We start from the raw sequence: 5,364 nt of genomic DNA, 5'->3' as shown, positions 1-5,364 counted from the left end.
AACAAATTATAAAACCGCCAAGGCCACAATATGAGCATAGATTCCTGAACCTTTATGAAATTGAAGATAGGGGGAGGGGGTCATTACTTTGTCACTTTTCAACCACATAGAATAATCTGTTCTTTTTTATTTTCATTCCTTTGGAGCCCTCACTTTTAGAAAAATGTGCAGAGGACTCTGTTGAATTATAAGGGCAACTCATTTTAAAGGTTAAAGGATGAGATGCAATTAGCCTCTAAATTCAGACCTGATTATTGAAGTCAGATTATCTGTTGGTTCATAACAATGTAACCAGACATTTTAATGCACTAATGTGTCCACTGGTGGACAATTAGAGTTGTCAGTTTAAGTAGTCAATTGAAGAGTCAGGTTAAACAAAAATTGGTAGTGTCTCTGTGACCTTGTGCTTAGAAACATTTTTCTGGAAATACAATAGTGGGCTTTGAATTGGTGAAGGAAGCAGCAGAATTTAATTATGGCCAAAGTACAAATGACTATACTCTTCATATATATCACAAGCACTGACCCAGGAAGGGACAGATACTGGATAGATCTTCTAGAGAGGCAACAATAATTAATACTCAGGTAACCAAGAGGTCTTAGCAATTTTTGCAGCTTATAATGTATATTTGAAATTGAGTCATGCATTGAAGAGTGAATGACATTAAAAACATTGCTTTTTTTTTTATTAATCCACCTATCTAACCCTTTATGGACACAGAGGAATCCAATTCTCATCTGAACTCCTTCCTAACTCAGAGCTAATTAGTCATTTTTTAATGATCTTTATTCACAATGAGACACTTTATTCTAAGTGTTTGGCAATAGTTATGTGGAAAGTTCATTAGGTTAAGTACAAACATTTGGGTAGGGAAAAGAAAACTGCTTTTTTCCTTTCAAATTTGTATTTAATTGAATGACTATGGGAGGTGAGGTTCGAGATGCTCAACCCATCTTATCAAGAGTTTCACAGACTGATGATCAGGAGAATCACTCCTAGTCCCATCTCAGATGCTAATATACATTAGGGAAGATGAGCTCAGACAGCAAAGGTAAGGTGTGTACATTAACAGGGTCTGGTCAGGTGACTTCAGTGAGAAAAAACTGTCATCAAAACTTTGACTCAAGTCCATCTATTTATCTCCAATTTCATATTTATTTATTTATTTATTTATTTTTAAATGAATAGAATTTTATTGTGTATATGCACCCAATTTTTATTATCCAATGATCAGATTAAAGATATTTAAAGTGCCTTGCAAGCCAAGGGAGAAAAGTCATTCATAGTTCTACCCAGCTGTAAAGGCTAAGTACCAATGACCTGGCTAGCAGTATATCCCCAAATGGTGCAATAGTCATAACCAACAGCTATCTAGTTGGACTTGCATAATGCTTGGTACTATAAATCTAGCCAAATATCAGCTGAGGAGTTCATAGACACTAGAGGAGAGTCTACTGCTGCCATTTTTCTAAACCAGTTTTGGAAGTTAGTTTTAACGCCAACTTGACACAGATTAGAATCACCCAGTACAGAACCTCAGCTGAAGAACTATCTTGATTACCTTAATTGATGTGCAAAAGCCACTGAGTGTCGGCAACACATAGTATTAAAATGAGCACATAGACCTATCAGACTCTGGCCAAAGAGTGTGTGGCCCAAGGCTGCTGTGTGGACCTCTTCCTCTTCCCTAACCAATATGTCAATGTGGCCACACTCTCTGTCATTCCCCAGCTCACTGGAAGCTCTGTCTACAGATATGCCTGCATCCAGGTGGAGAATGACCAGGAACGGTTCTTGAGTGACCTGTGTCGGGGATGTACAGAAGGTGGCTTTGATGCTGTTATGCGGGTTTGGACAAGTACTGGTATCCGTGCTATAGATTTCTTTGGAGCTTTCTACATGAGCAATCGAACAGATGTGGAGTTGGCTGGACTGAATGGAAACAAGACAGTGACGGTGGAATTCAAGCATGATGACCACCTCAATGAAGAGAGTGGAGCCCTACTGCAGTTTGCCCTGCATTATACCAGCTGTGTAGGGCGGCATCATCTCCACATCCACAACCTGGCCCTAAACTGCTGCACACAGCTGGTTGCTCGAAACTGTGAGACTGACACACTCATCAACTACATGGCCAAGTTTGCACACTGGGCTGTTTTGAGTAGCCCTGTGAAGATTGTTCATGACACTCTCATCAGTCAGTGTGCCCAGATCCTGGCCTGTTATAGAAAGAACTGTGACAACACTTCTGCAGGACAGTTGATTCTTCCTGAGTGGATGAAGCTACTCTCAGTTTACCTGAAATGTGTGTTGAAGAATGAGGTTCTGTAGCCTGGAGATGAGGTCACTACTGATGATAAAGCCTATGTTCCACAGCTGGTTTCCTCCATGGATGTGTCTTCTTCTACCCTTGGCTCCTATGACTGTCAGTACCACTGAACCACCAACAATCTGAGCCTTTGAAGAGTGTTTAAGCAGCGGTGATATTTGTTCACTGGAAAATGGACTCAACGTCTTTGTCTGGGTGGGAACAAGTGTTCATCAAGGCTTTGTCCAGAGCCTTTTCAACATGTCATCCTTCAGTCGTGTCACTAGTGGCTTGAGTGTCTACCAGTTCTGGATAATCCACTAAGAAAGTTTGAGGCCTCATTGATAGCTTACGGGCACAGAGAATGCGGTACATGAAGCTTATTGTGGTAAAACTGGAAGACAAGCTCTAGATGCTGTTCAAACACTTCCTTGTGGAGGACAAGAGCCTAGATGGGGGTGCATTCTATGTGGACTTTCTCTGACATATGCACAAGGAGATTTGGCAGCTACTGAGTTAAAGCAAGTTCATAAATGGTGTAGGGTCCCAGGCCAGCTTCCAGGAAGAACCGCAGGATGGCAGAGAAATTGGGACAGTTTCATATCTTATAAGTCATGTAAGTTGACCTCAGTTGACTTCTTTGAAGGGGAAGAGGACAAGATATAAGGACATCTGCTTTCTGGGCTCAAATACCCTACCACTGTGTCATGTCCTGCTGATCAAAAGTGCCCCAGGCCCCTTAATCTACCCTTTCTCCTGCTAATCCTGTTGTAATGAATATAGTTTCTCAGTTCACTGTACATGACTCGGTGTTGGGGGTTTGGATGCAGCCAGGCCCTGGCAACAATGAGTCCCTTTGGTCCAGCCATATACAGGTGCACAAGAGCTGGGGTACAGACCATAGGTGTTGGAGAGTAAAATAGTTGGTCCTTTGGGGGCCTAGTGGTTAGTAGCAAAATCATAGTTACTGAGGATGGATGACTAGTTATCTTTCTACTTCCTCTGTGCATGCTGTCTCTACCCTGCAATAATTGGTGAGCACTTCATGGTCAGAAGCACATAGCTTGAAACGAGTGAGCCTGGGGTAAGAATTGCAAAGCATATTAACACCTAGGCAAAGTAGCAACCTCCTTTCCAGATGGAAAAGCCTTAACCCTGGGTGGTTGTGTAGAGAGCCTGATGGTCAACTTTCAATACTTCACAGAGCCAGCCCACATCCCACTCAGCTTTCAGCAGAAACATTGTTGGGGATAGGCAGAGATGACAAGAGTCCTGTCTTCTGGTGCCAGGGTGTTACTGGGCTTTTGTATTGACTGAGTGACAAGTTATCTTCCAACTCCAATTGGCTGTGCAGGACAAGGGCTAGGAATGATGGTGGTCAGGTTTGCCTGCTCCCAGCCCAGGATGCTCCTGCTATGGACCTTTCATTTCTTTTCATTGGTTTATTTTTCAATGCATCTTTAATTTGTAAAGAAATAAAATAAGATGTAGCCAGAATAAATGAGCACACAGTACTCAATGGCTTATTGATTTACCTATAGGTGAATAGATCTCTTAAACTCATCAGAGAAGTTCCATCTTGCAGTAGATGGCAAAAACCTAAATATCCATAATTGGTTAATATGTACAGAGAAGAGACTTTGGAGTGGATAGCCCTAAATGGAGCATCTGTATTATACTTCTCCCCTCAAGGCTCAGAAATCTTTACAGAAGAAGGAGCAGAGAGATTGTAAGAGCCATGGGTGGTGGATGGCTACAAGGTAATTGTTTTCTGGACACAACGGGGGAAGATGCACATATGAACTCACAGAGATTTTTGACACCATGCACAAAGCAAGTCCACACAAAATTATAGCTCAGGTTTGAGGTGATCATGTAGTCCCATATTGGGCTAAAAAGCAATTGTCATTTAATAGCTTCTAGATGAAGCAGAGTCAGTTTTCTTTAGTTGCGTGACCTCTGGTATATGAACAGTAATCTAGGGTAGGCCATACACAACCAAGATTACTTATCTAATACTAGCTGGTCTGGAGGGTGAGACTGAGTTAGAGAAATAGAGAGATCACTGAGTTGGGAGGGTAGACAGGTCGGGGTGGATCTTCAAATAGTGATAGCTTGACTTCTATTTTCCTGGTTTTTGCTTATTTGTTTGTTGTTAGGTTTTTTGAGACAAGGTTTCTTTGCATAGCCATGGCTGTCCTAGAACTAATTCTGTAAACTAGATTGGCTTTGACCTCAGAGATCTTCCTGGCTCTGTCTCCCAAGTGCTGGGAAAAAAGGCATGTGCCACTATCACCCAGGCTTCTTTCCCAATTTTTATTCATTTTCTTTCTTCTTTTGCCTTATTGCTAATAATACAGCCCAACTGTACTGCTCAAATTTTGTCTAAGTTCTTGTACATTTGAACTTCTTTCTAGGGCCATGTATCATAACTTGTAGAAACAGTTTTCTAATTCTCTCATTGTTTAATGCTAGAGATACAAAAGATGAAAAGCTGGACCAGAAATCTCGGGTCTAGGATTTTTCAAACTCTGTGGTGGCTACCTATTTCTGAGGCATGGCTGGTTTAGTAAGCCACTGTCATTCCCAAGTGTGTCTATGTGTCTAAAATATGCAGTTTTTTAAAAAAGAATAATGAATTATATACCTATTTATAAGTGTTTCTGAATTCATTAAAATGTTAGAAGATTCTTTCTGAGGAAACATTTAAGTGTGTAAATACCATTATGTGATAAGGAGAATAAGCAGCAATATTTTTAGATGATGGTGAACTAATCCTTAGAGACTGCTATTCTGCATCAGAAACTTTTGTAAATATTCTACAGGTATTATTACATTTACTTGTCATTAACTCTATGACATACGTCCTTTCAATTTATTACCAAAGAAACCCAGGTAGAGAGAGGTAAATTATCTAGTTTGAGATAGTATATTTTGGTTTTGGTAACTGACATGTTAAAAAAAGTAGATCTTAAGAAATCTAGGAGACATTGCTATAGTTTAGATGATAGCTTAAATTAAAGTAAAACTATCCTTGGAAGGCTTTGTTTTGGTT

General features: G+C 40.4%; 1 pseudogene; it reads left to right on the top strand.

Annotated features, from left to right (window-relative positions):
- The first annotated feature begins 1,033 nt into the window (after positions 1 to 1,033).
- On the top strand, positions 1,034 to 2,829 carry LOC114640115 (annotated as a pseudogene).
- Positions 2,830 to 5,364: the final 2,535 nt, after the last annotated feature.

The sequence above is a fragment of the Grammomys surdaster genome, unplaced genomic scaffold (genome assembly GCF_004785775.1).
Source record: "Grammomys surdaster isolate TR1022 unplaced genomic scaffold, NIH_TR_1.0 125776, whole genome shotgun sequence".
In the NCBI taxonomy this organism is placed as follows: Eukaryota; Metazoa; Chordata; class Mammalia; order Rodentia; family Muridae; genus Grammomys; species Grammomys surdaster.
The sequence above is the reverse complement of the archived record's forward strand: the minus strand, read 5'-3'. Positions and strand labels throughout refer to the sequence as shown.